This window comes from Ictidomys tridecemlineatus, chromosome X (assembly GCF_052094955.1).
Source record: "Ictidomys tridecemlineatus isolate mIctTri1 chromosome X, mIctTri1.hap1, whole genome shotgun sequence".
In the NCBI taxonomy this organism is placed as follows: Eukaryota; Metazoa; Chordata; class Mammalia; order Rodentia; family Sciuridae; genus Ictidomys; species Ictidomys tridecemlineatus.
The window spans coordinates 87,972,582-87,987,420 of record NC_135493.1 but is presented as its reverse complement, the minus strand read 5'-3'; the positions used below and the strand labels follow the sequence as shown (position 1 = coordinate 87,987,420).

The 14,839-nt window shown below is 41.1% G+C and overlaps 1 non-coding gene across 1 annotated transcript; it reads right to left on the bottom strand.

Annotated features, from left to right (window-relative positions):
• Positions 1-604: 604 nt before the first annotated feature.
• Positions 605-676, bottom strand: Trnat-agu (transfer RNA threonine (anticodon AGU)). Its single transcript has one exon. It is a non-coding gene; the product is annotated as a tRNA-Thr (tRNA).
• Between the last annotated feature and the right edge of the window lie 14,163 nt (positions 677-14,839).

Below are 14,839 nucleotides of genomic sequence, written 5' to 3'. Positions count from 1 at the left end.
ACCCAGAATTGGCAGAATAGGTGTTCCATTTTACATTCCCACCAGCAGTGTAAGAATGATCAAGTTTCTTCCTATCCTTGATAGCATTTGGTATTGTCACTTTATTTCATTTCAGCCATTCTGGTATGTGGAGGCTATGGTCTAAAGTTGTATACAGCTAACGATAGTGAACATCACTTCATGTATATATCTGCCATCTGTATATATTATCCTCTTTGGGTAAATGTCTCTTTGTATCTTTTGCCTATTTTCTATTTGGATTATTTATTTTTACACTCTCGAGTTTTGAGGGTTTCTTATATATTCTAGAAATGAGTCCTTTGTGAGATCTATGTAATTTTCCAGTATTTCTTCCAAATCTGTAACTCATCTTTTCATCTTCTATCTTCAAACAAGATTTCACAGAATAAGGGCTTTTATTTTATCTTTTTTTAAAATATATTTTTTTAATTTTTAAATTATAGTTGGACACAATACCTTTATTTTATTTATTTATTGTTATGTGGTGCTGAGGGTCAAACCCAGGGCCTCACACATGCTAGGCGAGTGCTCTACTGCTGAGCCACAACCCCAGCCCTTTATTTTATCTTTATTTATTATTTTTTGAAGGTGCTGGGGATTGAACCCAGCTCCTCATGCATACTAGGCAAGTGCTCTACCATTGAGCTGCACCCCCAATCCAGGGTTTTTAATTTTGATGAGATGCAATTGATCAATTTCTTCTTTTATAAATCATATTTCTTCTGTCAAGCTTAAGAACTCTCTATTTTTTCCTAAAAATTTTAAGTTTTACATTTTACATTCTGCATTAACTTATATGTAAGACAAGCCTTATTTGGGGTTCATTTTCTTTGCCTATGGATGTGGACTTGTTCTAGGACTATTTGTTGAAAACATAATCCTTCTCCATTGAATTGTTTTTGTGAATTTGTCAAAATAATTGGTCATATTTGTGGGGAGCCTTTTCTGAATTCTCTGTTCAGCCAGGCATGGTGATGCAGGCCTATAATTACAACTACTTGGGAGGCTGAAGCAGGAGGATCACATGTTCAAAGCCAGCCTCAGCAACTTAGCAAGACCCTCAGCAACTTAGTGACAGCCTGTCTCAAAATAAAATATGAAAAGGTTGGGGGATATGGCTCAGTGGTAAAGCACTCCTGGATTCAATTACCCAGTGCTACAAAAACAAACAAAACCTCTGTTCTATTCCATTGATTTATGTGTGTATGCATCCACCCGTAACACTCCGTAGAAATCCCTTCTACCAGGGCTGGGGTTGTAGCTCAGTGGTAGAGTGCCTGCCTAGTATATGTGAGGCACTGTGTATGATACTCAGCACCACATAAAAATAAATAAAGTTAAAAAATAAACAAAATTTTAAAAGTATTGTGTCTATTGACAATAACAACAACAACCAAATCCCTTTTGCCTGTTTGGGCAGCTCAGCCTGAGCAAGTGAAAACCCTGGAAGCACCAGATAGGCCAGGCAGACCAAAAACAAAAACAAAAACAAAAACAAACAAACAAAAAAAACTACTGTAAGGTTCTGAAAATTAAGTGCAAAGTATCATGATTAATGTAGCTGTATGGTAAGCTCTAATGTTGAATAGAGTGATAGAGTGATTCTTCCCATTTGGTTATTCTTTCTCAAATTTTTTTTTACTTATTCTGGTTCCTTTGTTTTCCCATGTTGATTTGAGAAGATTATTATTATTAATTTTTTTACAAAAATTTTTGCTGGGATATGGATAGGAATTTCATTAAACCTATTTATCAGTTTAAGGAAAATTGACATTTTAGCTGTGTTGAGCTTCCCAATACATGAGCCTTATATTGCCTTTCCATTTATTTAGGTCTTCCATTATTTCATCAACATTTAAAAATTTCTATCATCTAGGTGTCAAATATTTCATTTCTCCCTCTTCTCTCTTTCCTTCTGGTTCCTGATGATTGAACCTATGGGTGTTTGACCATTGAGATACATTTCCAGCCCATTTATTTATTTATTTATTTATGAGCAGGATCTTGCTAAGTTGCTGAGGCTGACCTTGAACTTGTGATTCTCCTGCCTCAGCCTCTTGAGTTGTCACAGCAACTCAAGCATGTGCTATGGTATCAGGCTCCAAGTATTTTGTTTTCTCAGGACCAGTTAAAAACCATATTGTATTTTTTTGGGGGGATTGAACTCAGGGGCACTTGACCTCTGAGCCACGTCTCCAGCCCTATTTTGTATTTTATTTAGAGACAGGGTCTCACTGAGTTGCTTAGCACCTTGGTTTTGCTGAGGCTATGTCACAATCAGCGCTGTTAATAATTACTCAGAGGCAGATTGTCTTTAAATTCAAGTATATATTTGATCATACCAATCATCAAACTTAACAATTAATGCAAAAAGTGTTGCATGTGCTAGAGCACCCTGACTAGCATTTAATGCACACTAATTAATACTACAAGCAAGTCACACAATCCTAGGGCAACCACAAGTCCCAAAATACCTCTGATGCCAGGGGACTTCTCTTAGCCGAAGAGCAGATATTGTCATTGTCTGGTGGTTCTCTCCAGCCAACAATTGGATGTCAGGGAATGGTGGGATCAATCTGGGGATGGACAGCAAGGCAGCCAGTCTCACTGATGTCCTTGGAGCAACCTTGTTGATGTGGCAGGACAAGTGATTTAAATATAGTTCCAAGTTGGTGGTGTACATTAATGATTGGTTACACCCAGTGAAAGTCAATGTCCATTATAAGGTTATGTCCAGTGAGATGATGTAATTGTAATAGGACATGTTCTTTGCACATGTCCATGGAACTGTGCTCCCTATCAATTGTAACTAGTCATTGTGAAGTGTGCTTATAGCTAGTGCCCTTTACAGCTCCTTATCAATTGCAACCAGACAAGACTAAGAATGCCTATGGCTGCTGTTCCTTACGGCCAGCAAGTTAGTGAGTCCCAGCATGTCTATGGCAGATGATCCTTACAGGCTGGTTTTGAACTCCTGATCCTCCTGCCTCAGCCTCCTGAGCTGCTGGGATTATAAGCGTGTACCACTAGGCCTGGCCCATATTGTATTTTTAATTTCAGTTTCCAATGTTTATTGTTAGTATATAGAAATGTGATTGGTTTTGCTTGTTGGGTTTATACCCAGCAACCTCACTGAATTATGGTTAATTCTAGGATTTTTTTTGGGGGGGGTGCTGGGGATAGAACTCAGGATTGCTTGTGTATGCTAAGCAAGTACTCTATCACTGAGCTACACCCCCAGCCTCCAGGAATTTTTTGCATTGCTGGGGTTTGCATATGCTAAGCAGTGCCATGCCACTAAGCCAAGTCTCCAGCCCTCTAGAGATTTTTGGGTCATTTTAACATAGACATGTCATTTACAAATAGGGACAGTTTTATTTCTTCCTTTATAATCTGTATGATGTCTCTTTGACATACTGATTTTATTTTGCTTGGCTATATATTGTTGGACCACATGATAATTCTCTTTTTAATTTTTAAGCTAGATCCTTATCATTTTGTCTATTATGTTAGGAAACTTGGGGTCCTATTTATTTATTTTCAGTGCTGGATTGAACCCAGGGCCTCACACATGCTAGGCAAGTGTTCTACCACATGCTATATCCCCAGCCCTTCTGGGTCCTATTTAAATTTCTAATTTTAGCAGGCAGTCATCCTGTTTAGGTTTAGCATGCAGGTTTTGGCCTAGTTTTTTGTGCTGTGGTTCCAATGGCAGTTTCCGTCTTAGAGACTTTGTGGTGTTATTTTTGTCTGCCTGGTCTATCTGGTGTCTCTCTGATTCCCACTTGCTGAGTGGCTGGAAGGAATTTCTACAGGCCAGGCCTTCAGGTGCTTCTTGATGGTGGAGGGTTGTGATGGGATCCTTCTACCATGACCTTCCTGCTACCCATGTGTCTCGGCAGACATCAAGAGTCTCAGCCATGAAAGGTCAAAAAGACTTCCTGTCAGGATGTTTGTTGTAGCTGGATCCCTTCAGTTGGTCCTTCCTATCTCTCCCAGTATCTCTTGGCAAGTTTTTTAAATCAGTCCATCTGCTGAGGTTGGGTCATTTCTCTTTCACCCCAGCCCTGTGTCTCCCATTGGGATAAGAAAGTCTCAAAAGTCTCATGTCTTCAAGGCTTTGAAAGTAAGAGATTTTCCAGGCCTGGCCTCTTGCTGTGGTTGAGTTCCTCCTACAGGTTCTGCCTGGTGGCCTGGGAACCCCTGCTGGGAGAGGAGAGTTTTGAGTCTCCATGGGAAAGCAGAGCACATCAGTATGGCCATTTCTGTTTTGGGCTCCTGTTTCGTCTCCCTTCCTGTTGGTGTTGGATTTGTCTCCTGCTGTCAGAGGGACCTCTACTTGACCTAGGGGAGAATGGGCCTTTTGGGGCTGCTCTCTGTTACTAGGATCAGGGTTGGCAGATGCTGAGCTTGAGTTGCCCTCTTTGGTCAGTTGGTAGGGAGTGTAAGATACCCTACAGTTTTAGTGTTCCCTCAGTCCTAGGATACTAAATGAGTTCACGTGTTGCTATTTTTGTGGGTCCTTTAGCTCATGCAAGATAGAAATTAAACAGACGCAAGTGTGGTAGCACACATCTAGAATCCCAGGGACTCAGGAGGCTGAGACAGGATAGCAAGTTAGAAGCCAGCCTGCGTAACCTGTCTCAAAATTAGAAAAAAAATTTAAAAGGGCTGGGGATGTAGTTCAGTGGTACAGCACCCACGGGTTCAATCTCCAGTATAAAAAATAAATAAATAAACAGAGCTAAAAAAGAGAAGCTTATAAAGAATCACTTATTGAGGGCTGGGGTTTCGGCTCAGTGGTAGGGCGCTTGTCTTGCATGCACGTGGCACTGGGTTTGATTCTCAGCACCACATAAATAAATAAAAGAAAGAATCACTTATTGAATTGATTAAGGTGACAAGGTGGCTATGCCATAAGGCAGAGTAGCAGGGAAGTCAGGGATGAATAGCACACACATGTTTTGGGGCTAGACATTAACATATTCATAAGTATGGGGTTACCTCTTACTTTGCCTGCAGTCTGCATCAACTTACACACTCAAAAATGTTTACAGATTTCAAAATGTGCCTAAAATTGTACTGGATCTCCCCCTTGGGCATATCTTTTAACATGGAAATAAATGCATTTAAATGAGAGTCCCCATTACTTTCTCTCAGGGGGTTGTGGTCAGATCTACTTGCATCTGCTTGATGTTTTCTTGTTGTTTATCTTGAATAATAGATATAGTCAGAGGCCTTTTTACCATTCATCTTAAGTACAAAGCATGCAGGGCTTTCTTTTAAATATCTCCAACTTAAACTTTAACTCTATACTCCTGTCTCTAACAATTATCTTTTTTTTTTTTTTTTTGGTACCAGGGATTTGTGAGAAACACATTCACCTACCCAAATCCAAAGAATGGGCTCAGAGACATAGGTACAGGGGAAAAAAGTGAGACTTTAATGACAGTGTTGCAAAATAGAATGCCAGGTGGTCACAGACCCCAGAATGGTTACAATCAGTATGTGCACAAGGTCCCTGCCTTGGTTCCTCATTGCCTGAGTATTACGGGGTGCACAGTCTTCCCTAACATCACTTAGATTTTACTGTTTTCTATTGGGTTATTTATAGAAATATACCTTTGGGGCTGGGGTTGTAGCTCAAGGGTAGAGTGCTTGCCTAGCATATGTGAGGAACTGGGTTCGATCCTCAGCACCACATAAAAGTAAATAAATAAAACAAAAGGTATTGTGTCCATCTACAACTAAACAATAAAAAGAATATACCTTTAGTTGTGCCCAACTTCCTTTGTTCTTTTGTGACAGGAAAGCCTACTTGGGGGAAAGCTTTCTTGGGGTGAATATATTCTGACATGTACACAGCTCTTCCTTACCAAAGTTACTGTTTCTTAACAGAGATGTTTCTGTCTGTTGGTTAGGCCAACTCCTTCCCCCACCTCTTATTTGTCAAGGAGCTATTCAGGTGAATGGACTTTGGATCTGCCACATCCATAGATTTTAGTGGTATTTTGTGAGTTAACTGCTTGCAACATTTCATTCTTCTCTATTTCCCCTCCAGCCTCCTTCCTTACCATCCTAGTTTTATGTGTTTTTTTTTTTTTTTTGGGAGGGGGAAGGATGTACTGGGGATTGAACTCAGGGGCACTCGACCACTGAACCACATCCCCAGCCCTTTTTTTTTTTAACATTTATTCTTAAGTTTTAGGTGGACACAATATCTTTATCTTACATTTATGTGGTGCTGAGGCTTGAACCCAGTGCCTCGTGCATGCTAGGTGAGCATTCTACCACTGAGCCACAACCCCAGTCCCCTATTTTATATTTTATGTAGAGACAGGGTCTCACTGAGTTGCTTAGCACCTTGGTTTTGCTGAGGCTGGCTTTGAACTCATGATCCCCTGCCTCAGTCCCCTTATCCTTGAGATTACAGGCATGTGCCACCGCACCCAGCTTCTGCTAATTAAGCACAGCATATGTAGTGCATTTCTGTTAAACATCACCAACTTGTTTTTTTCTTTTTAGTATTAGGGATTGAACCCAGGGGTGCTCTATCATTGAGCTACACCCTCAGCCCTTTTATTTGAGACAGGGTCTTGTTGAGAGCCATCCATGGGCTGTGTGGACTATATCATGCATCACAGCCTAATGAATAGGAGAATCTGGTATTTGGGAACTTCCAGTAGACATTTCCTCTGGCTGACTGCCCAGATGCATTATGAGCCTTATTTAGCTCTGCCTGGTCCCACACAGCACTGGAGATGGGGTGACCTGCTATAGCTGCACAGTCCTCAGAGATGGGTGTGACCTGCCAAGATGCCAATAAACTTGCTGACTACAAGACCTCATGAAGCAAGACTCTACCCCTGAAACATTATCCCTGCCTTTGATGTATCCCCTTAAATAAACTACAGGAGCCATTTTCTAATTGTCTAGCTCCAGCTCCTTTGTGGACTGAACCTATCAGGCACTCCATCCTTTAAATCTAATTCTGACTTTGTCTTTTGTTCTTCACTAATTATTCTAGACTTAAATTTCTTAGGTGGCTTACACCCTCCTTGGCAGGAAGAACTCCCTAACAAGGCGCTGGCTGCCTCACCCTAGGGTCTTGCTAATTTGCTTAAGGCCGAGTTGTAGAGGGTGGCCTCAAATTTACAATCCTCCTGCCTCAGCCTCTGCAGCTGCTGTGATTACAGGCATGTACCACCACGCCTGGTACCATCACCAACTTTCAACCCTATATATCCTGCCTCACACCATCTTCTTACCACTTTTCATAATGTTCCTTTGGTTGTCCCTTGTATTATTTCCACAGTTGATACTTGTGCTTAGCAGGAAGGAAGAGAGAGAAATGGGCCCATGCTATCTTTATTTCATTGATGGAGAATGAACCCAGGGCCTTGTGCATGCCAGGCAAAAGTTCTGCCATTGAGCTACACCTCCAGCCTGGGTCTGTGCTATATTGTTTGAACTACATGCCTCTATTTTTAAACCATTGATGCCTCTTAGGTCTGACCTCATACCCACACCTCTCTCAATTCTGTCACCATTAACAATATTCTGGTCTGCCCTTGAATATAGGCTTCTGTCAACAGTTTACTACCAGTTCCCAACTCTTATATTTCTTTAACTCTGGCCTCTATTATCTTTTCTACCATCATGGCCCTCTGGTCTGCAACTGAAGACTATGCCCCTCTCAGTCTGATGTGATATAGGAAAAGCCAAAAGCACATTTCCTATTCTCTCTTCTCTCCTCCCACACAGTCACTAAATACTTCTCTGCAGAAGGTTCTCCAGTGAACAATTGCTACATGTCCTCCAATTCAATCCAATTCTGACACCATCTACCTGGAGATAGCATAACATCCCACAGGTTGATGGCTCAGTTCCACAAGACTGGTCCCTGACCTCAGATGTCAATCACAAGCCCCATATTATTTTATTTATCTATTTATTTATTTATTTATTTGCCATACTGGGGATTGAACTCAGGGGTGCTTTACCACTGAGCCACACACCTAGCACTTTTAAAATTTTATTTAGAGAAAGGTCTCACAATGTTGCTGAGGGCCTTGCTAAGTTGCTGAGGCCGGCCTTGAACTTGAGATCCTCCTGCCTCAGTTTCCCAAGTCTCTGGAATTACAAGAAAGCACCACTGTGCCTGCTTCTCATATTCTTTTTAATATATATATATATATATTTTTTTTTAGTTGTAGGTGAACACAATATATTTACTTCATTTTTATGTGGTGCTGAGGATTGAACCCAGGGCCTCACGTGTGCTACACAAGCACTCTACCACTGAGTCACAATCCCAGCCCTCATATTGGTTTTTTTTAAGAGTGTGTGTGAGAGAGAGAGAGAGAGAGAGAGAGAGAGAGAGAGAGAGAGAGAGAGAGACAGAGAGAGAGAGACAGAGAGAGAGAGAGAGAGAGAATGTTTTAATATTTATTTTTTAGTTCTTGGCGGACACAACATCTTTGTTGGTATGTGGTGCTAAGGATTGAACCTGGGCTGCACACATGCCAGGCGAGCGCACTACCGCTTGAGCCACATCCCCAGCCCCCTCATATTGTTTTAACTGTGCTTCTGACTGACCAGGTACAAATCTGGTTTCCAGGATGCCCTCCTAGCATTCATTTAATCTTTTAGAGCAAGGGGGTGGGGTGGCATACACCTGTTAGTCAGTGACTTGGGAGGCTGAGACAAGATGATTGCAAGTTGGAGGCCAGCCTGGGCAACTTAGCGAGAAACTGTCTCAAAATAAATAAGAAAAAGTCTGGGGATGCAGCTCAGTAGTAGATGCCTCTGGGTTCAATCCCTGGGACTGAAAAATAAATGAATGAATGAATAAATGAATAAATAAAATAGCTAGAGTATCTCACAGAACTCAGGGAAATACTTATGCTTACTCATTTATTCATTTAAAAAAATTTTTTTTGTGGTGCTGGGGATTGAACCCAGGGACTTGTGTATGTGAGGCAAGCACTCTACCAACTGAACTACATTCCCAGCCCCATTTTTATTTTTTTTAAAAATAATGTTATTGTATTTTTTATACCTTTATTTTATTTATTTAATTTTACGTGGTGCTGAGGATCGAACCCAGTGCCTCAAAAATGCTAGGAAAGTGCTCTACCACTGAGCCACAACTGCAGCCCATCATTTTAAGATTTTTATTCTTTGTGGTACTGGGAATTGAACCCAGGGGTGTTTTACCACTGAGCTATATCCCCAGCCCTTTTTATTTTTTATTAGGGTCTCAGTGAGTTGATGAGGCTGGTCTTGAGCTTGTGATTCTCCTGCCTTAGTCTCCTGAGTTGCTGGAATTAAAGGTGTGGTCTATGGTACCTGGCTTGCTTATTCATTCATTATGAAGGATATTACAAAATACAGTTGGGGCTGCGGATGTAGCTTAGTAGTAGAGTACTTGAGTGGTATCCAAAAAGCTCTGAGTTTAAATCCCAACACCATACACACCAAGAAATGATATAGATAAACACCAGATTAAAGAGATGCACCTAGCAAGACACAGAGCTTCTATGTTTGCTCTAGAAACCTCTATGTGTGCAGCTATCTGGAGGCTCCTGGAACTCAGTCCTTTTGTGTTTTTATGGAGGCTTCATTATATAAGCACAGTCAATAAATCTTTGGCCAGGGCTGGGGATGTGGCTCAAGTAGTAGCACACTCACCTAGCATGCATGAGGCACTGGGTTCGATTCTCAGCACCACATTAAAAAAAAATAAAGATATTGTGTCCACCTAAACAAAACTAAAAAATAAATATTAAAAAAAATCTTTGGCCATTGGTGATCAATTTATCCTTCAGCTCCTTTCATCTCCTAGGAAGTTAGGGAAGGGTTGAAAGTCTCAACCCCCTAATCCTGCCTATATCTTTCTGGTAACCAGCCCCTATCTGAAAGAGAGCTAGTGCCCCCAGCCTCCAGTCATCCCATTGGCATACAAAAAATACTTTCACTACTTTGGAGAATCCACAGATTTTAGGAGCTGTGTGTCAGGAAATCGGGAAAAGTCTGTCTCTCCCTCTGGGTATAGCCTGCATTCTCCCCTGAATGATTTTCTTCACTTTACCCCAAAGGTGTCTGTGTCTTGAGACTGCCCCCATTCTTCCTTGTGTATGTATTACTTTCCTAAATAAACCTCTTTCTGTGCCTTTGACTGGTGGTACATACTGAAATTATTTTCCATCACGTCTGCCAAGTATTAGGTCCTTAGGCCAAAGTAAGTAACTCCATTTTGAAAATCAGCACCTGCCCACCCAGGCATGACCTACTCATTTGGCTGCCCCCAAAGAGTCCCTAACTACCTAAACCACAACAAAGATGTCAAGTAATCATTACGGCACCAGGGGGGTTATTTTTTAACTGCTCCATTGTACATGACTATATAGTTAAGAGGCTCCCCCCCCCCCCCCCCCCCCCGCAAGCAGGCTGCTGCGCCTTGCAAAAGGGCAGCCTGGCAGATATTCTGTCAATAAACCTTTGCTTGAACTCAGAGCTGTGTCTCGCGGGGATATTTGCACCTAACACCAAGATCCCTGCAGGTCCACAGTCAGGTTCCCCCCTCTCTCCAGGAACTCCTCGGACCAGACCCTTCTTTGGAGACATCTCTTACCACCGGTTACCAGTGTCAAGTTCTGCTTCCCTGGAAATGCCGAGGAAAGTGGAGAAAACAAGTTTCTTTTGTTTTGGTTTTTACTTTTTTAAATTTTATTTATCAATTTTTTAAAAATGTGGTGCTGAGGATCGAACTCAGTGCCTCATACTTGCAAGGCAAGCGCTCTCCCACTGAGCCACAGCCCCAGCCCAAAAAGTTTTATTTAAAGAGTGGATGAATCTTGTTCTTCTTATAATTTCCAGGTTTTTTTTTTTTTTTTCTGACTTCTCACGACCCCTCCCTTTATCCTTGCCCAGGCAGGCAATTCAGGGAAAGCTGCCTGGGGAAAACGCATTAAGGGACAATCTCCCCAGAAGGTGACTTTCTGGTTAGTGGTTGCAGAGGGTGAAGGGTCAGGAAGGTATTAACATTCCAATACCCCAGAAGCGGGTGACTTTGGCCAAGAGTGAGGGGGATGTGTCCGGAAGGTATTAACATTCCATTCCTCTTCCTTTTTCCCAACCCTATTCAACTTCCTTCTTCCTGACCTGACCCCATTCATCTATCTACAACTGCCTGACCTTTGTTCTTGCTTTACTGACTTGCTGTTTGTAAGAGGCAAAGACTAGAAACAACATAGAAATCAGATCTGTCTTTGGGGGAATTGTATGGAGACATTTTATTAAGGCCATTCTGTGAAATGTCTTCCAGGATTTAAAATAAATGAACTGGAACCCTGTGCGTGGACGTGGAAAAATTGTTCAAACTGAGAAAATGTCCAATTGGAAAAGAACAGGTGTATGCTATGTGCTGTTCTGTGTATTAAGGTTTATTTTATTTATTTATTTATCTATCTATTTATTTATTTATACTGGGGATTGAACTCAGGGGCACTCAACTACTAAGCCACATCCCCAGCTCTATTTTGTATTTTATTTAGAGACAGGGTCTCACTGAGTTGCTAAGTGCCTTGCTTTTGCTGAGGCTGGCTTTGAACTCCCAATCCTCCTGCCTCAGCTTCCCGAGCCATTGGGATTACAGGTGACCACCACGGCACCATACATATTTCACAGTAGCATATATGATCAACACCCATGGCATATTGTCATGAATTGTATTATGGAATCCAGTAGATACAGCATCATATGTGACTGTTGAACATTTGAAATGAGGCTATTGAGATGGAAGAACTTAATTTAAATATTCATTTGTTTTAATAAATTTTAAATACTCAAGTCAATTATTGCAAAACTTTTAAAGTACATTTGGATCAATTTTTGAATGTAAATCTTCATTTCCAACAACTGTACATTTTATGAAATTTAAGTACAGATGAAGTATTTCTGATGAAAATTATGCATGCAAATTGGGGTTCACCACCAGTGAAAAACATACATCTAATTTCACAGACTCATTACCACAAAATTAATGTGAGGTATCTACGAATTAATTTTGAAATAATGTGTTGATTACGTAGCTTAAGCAAAATATATTAATTTCACTTGGTTCTTTATCTGTTTCTCTTCTTTATCTGTATCATCTGTCTGCAGCCCCACATTGAATTTCTTTCAGCTCCTCTACCTGGGTTGAAAATGGAGGCTGCTGCTCTGCGTCAAAGCAATTTAGAGTCTCCAGGCAGGAGATGTTTCATTTTTACTGATGTACAGCTTTCCCTTGGTGACTGCAGAGTTCATTCCAGGAACTCACCCCCCCCCCCATAACTCACTCCCCCATACCAGAATCCCCGGATGCTCAGGTCCCTTACAGAAAATGTGGCAGTAATGTCTTTTCTTTTTGCATTTTCTTTCTTTTTTTTAACTTTATTTTATTAATTTTTTATGTGGTGCTGAGGACCAAATCTAGTGCCTCACGCGTTCGAGGCAAGTGCTCTATCACTGAGCCACAAACCCAACCCGTGGTAATACTTTCATATAACCTACATGCATCTTCCTAGATATTTTATCATCTATAAATTACTTATAATGCCTAATCAGTGTAAACACTATGATTAGTTGTTAAACTGTATCATTTAGGGAATGATAGCAAGAAAAAACTCTGTGATGTACCGTACAGATGCAGCATTTTTTTCCCCTCAAATATTTGATCCAAGGTTGGTTGAATCCATGGTTGCAAAATCCATGGCTACAGGAGGGGAGACTAATTTGGAACAGCAAAATTATTTCTGCCCAGTGATAGGGATGTCAGCACTTCATTGGTCCTAGAGACTACAGCCTCTCTCCTACATAGAGCCATTGGCCAGCTGTGTCATCCATCCAATGCAACTTTAGGCTTTACCCCACCCACTTACCCTTCCCTCACCCTGGGCTTGGCTAACTGGGCTATCTATCTGTGCCCCTTCAGGCAATGTCCTGCCCCATCCCTGCATGTGACAATGGGGACCTCTGCCGATTTATAGAGCAGGGAACTTCATATTTATTGTGAAGACAAGAATCAGATTTCTATACTCAGCCACTAGCAGCTGCGCCTTCTGTCTACAGCTTCTCAGGCTACATTCTGGCTGCCTCACTTCACATGGCAACAGGGGTTAGTTTCTACTAATAGCCAGCCATTACCTACTATAGGCTGAAGAGAATGAAGCCCAACTTCTGCAGTCATTGGCTATTTGTAGCAACTCAGGCCCCTCCACATAGCAACAGGGGCTTCTCCCTAGTAACAGACTGCTGTTTCATCTCATTGGCCACCAGAAACCAGAAACCAGATCCCACCTCCCATACACAGCCATTGGCCAACTGCATCATCTGTCCTCAACCCTTTAGGGTCTAGACATCAGATCTCAAATTGCTGGTTTCTATTAACTCTTGCATAACCTCTGCTCACCTGGTTAGCCCTTGAACTTGACCATTTATTACCTAATCCACTATCAATGACTTCCTTGTCAAAATCTAAAATCTGGGTCCCTGTTAACATTTCTACCACCTTTGGACCAACTTTAAATCCCATGTTGCTTTAGTCTGACCTCAAATCTAGAACTGCTCCGATAACATTTCTACCATCACATAATTTCTGGTATGACTTAGCACTCAACTTTCAATTAACTATTCCCTCACCAATGTCTCTCTAATACAGAATCAGATCCAGATGTGTTAATTTTTCCACCATCAATGTATACCAGGAGTGATCTCAAAATTGACCTCTATTGCCAGGGTTCAATCCTCAGTATATATTTAAAAATAAACTCATAAAAGAAAAACTGAAATAATCATAATAATAATAAAAATGAGGTCAGTGACACATACCTGTAATCCTAGCTACTTGGGAGGCTGAGGTAGGAGGATTGCAAATTCAAGGCCAACCTTAGCAACTTAGAACCTAAGCAACTTAGTGAGATCCTGTCTCAATATAAAATAAAAAAGGTTGGGGATGTAGCTCAGTGGTAGAATACCCCTCAGTTCAATCCCAGATACCACACACACATAAAAAAAGACAATGATAAAAAAATGTTGACCTTTGTGAGTTTTTTCCAACATTAATGACCTTGATACCACCAGGGTCACATACATACAATAAATAAAATGGGCTTATTAGTCTGCTGCAGCAAGGGAGACCAAACCTCACAAAACTGTGGGATGTCTCATCTAGGATGACTAATTTTTTTCCAGTTTGCCCAAGACTTTCCTGTTTTTAGCATTGAAACTGACCTTGTCCAAGTAAACCCCTCAGTCCTAGGCAAATAGAGATGGTTCATACCTTAGTGTCACCAAAAAAGAAATGGGATTACTATAGAGTGTAGGAGTGCATTAAGCAGATATAGAGTTTAGGTAACATTTAACTGAAGCAATATTTTCAATAAGCCCAAAGTAAAACAGTTTGGTATGTAAAAGTGTCAACATCAGGTCTAGGATGTGAAGTAGACTCAAGGTCACTTCTCTTTAGAAATACCAAAGTAGCCAGGCATGGTGGCACATACCTGTAATCCCAGTAGCTCAAGAGGCTGAGACAGGAGGATTCCAAATTCAAAGCCAGCCTCAGCAATGGTGAGGCACTAAGCAACTTAGTGAGACCCTGTCTCTAAATAAAATACAAAATAGGGCTGGGGATGTGGCTCAGTGGTCAAGTGCCCCTGGGTTCAATCCCTGGTACAAAAAAAAAGAAAGAAAGAAAAAAGAAATACCAAAGTAAAGCCAGAAATGAAATATTGGCTTCAGTTATCTATTATCAGAAGCTCTGTACCTGGGTTGA